We start from the raw sequence: 1555 nt of genomic DNA on the forward strand, positions 1-1555 counted from the left end.
TGTAATGTCTTGTTTTTAAGTTTGTTATCATAGTGCTTTTTATTTTTATTGTCCACCATACGTGTGTTGCTTCTTTTTAAAAAGTTCTAGTACAAACAATGAATTTGTATTGAATTTGTTTGTTAATTGTGTTTAATTTTGGAAATTCCTACTTTTGACATGTATGTGAATGGCGGTATTGTCGCTTTCCACCTTTTCGGTGAGTTTTTATATTAAACAGGCATCAAAATGGGAAAAAACCTCCTTGGTGTCTCTGCATCTGTTAAACTTCTCATGGGAAGATTTATGGAAATCCAACTTGCTATAATTTCATATGCTTCACAGTATCACGACAGTATGTTTACAGTAGGTTAGGTTAGGTTAGGTTGAAGTTGGAGTTCGTGGAGTCTGCGAACCTTAGCAACTGCCGTGTTCCAAACATAGCAGTTGCGCTTAGATCGTCTAGAAGACCTACACCTAGGAATTTCTGTATTTTTTTGCCTAGTGCTGGGCAATCGCAGAGCTTGCATGAAGCGAGTGGCATACCCATCCTCTTCAAGGCTGGTGAAAGTGGAGAGGAAGTACCCGCCCTTGCAATCTCGTCTGCCTTCTCATTTCCTGGTTTGTCACTGTGCCCCGGTACCCATACCAGGTGCAAAACGAACTGCTCTGCCATCACATTAAGTGATTTGCGGCAGTTGGGAACTGTTTCCGAATTTATAGTGGCAGAGTCAAGTGCCATGAGGGCCGCTTGACTGTCTGGGTATATATATATTTCCGTAGAGGCGATAACAGCTAGTTTTAGGCTGTTGACGGCGTCTTGTATAACTGCCAATTCGGCTCGAAAGACACTACAGTGGTCAGTTAGTAGGAATGATCTTTTTATTCCCAATTTCTCCAAGTAGGCGCCTCGTCCTACCTTATTTTCTAGTTTGGATCCGTCCGTGTAGAATCTTATGGCATCTCTAGACCCCATAACTTCTTCGAGTCATGATTATCTGGTAGGCGTACCGTTGTACTCGGTAGTTGTCCGTTAGTAAGAATTGTAGTGTGACCACAACGAGCCGCTTTCCAGCTTTTAAGCACCTGTAGTCTTAGGGCTGCAAACGCTGCGTATTTTCGTCCTATAATATCTATGGGTATGATGTTAAGGATCGTATTCATTGCCATAGTAGGAATTGTGCGGAGAGCACCACTAATGCAGTTCAGGGCCGTGTTCTCCACTTTTTGTAATTTAAGACTGTTTACTTTCTTCTCAAGCACTGGCCACCATACCACTACCCCTTACAGAAGCATGGGCTGGAGTTTACCGTTTCGACCCATAATAGAGGGGATAACTCCCCCCTGCGGGAGGGGCCTCCGTACGATCCTGGTCAACGATACCCCCGCCAGCTCTGCCCGAACCACCCTGCATCTCAGCATTTGGTTTACGAGCGCAACTAAGCGCGAGTCGATGCCCAGGCCGGTCAGTGCTGCTGCTATCGCGCCCGGCATGATGTTTTTAAAGGCACCCTCTATATCCGGGAAGGTTGCTAGCGTATATTCTTTGATGTCTAGTGATCTTTCTATATGCGAC

Source organism: Rhagoletis zephyria, unplaced genomic scaffold (genome assembly GCF_001687245.7).
Source record: "Rhagoletis zephyria isolate East Lansing unplaced genomic scaffold, Rhagoletis_zephyria_1.1 Rzeph_scaffold_07208, whole genome shotgun sequence".
NCBI lineage: Eukaryota > Metazoa > Arthropoda > Insecta > Diptera > Tephritidae > Rhagoletis > Rhagoletis zephyria.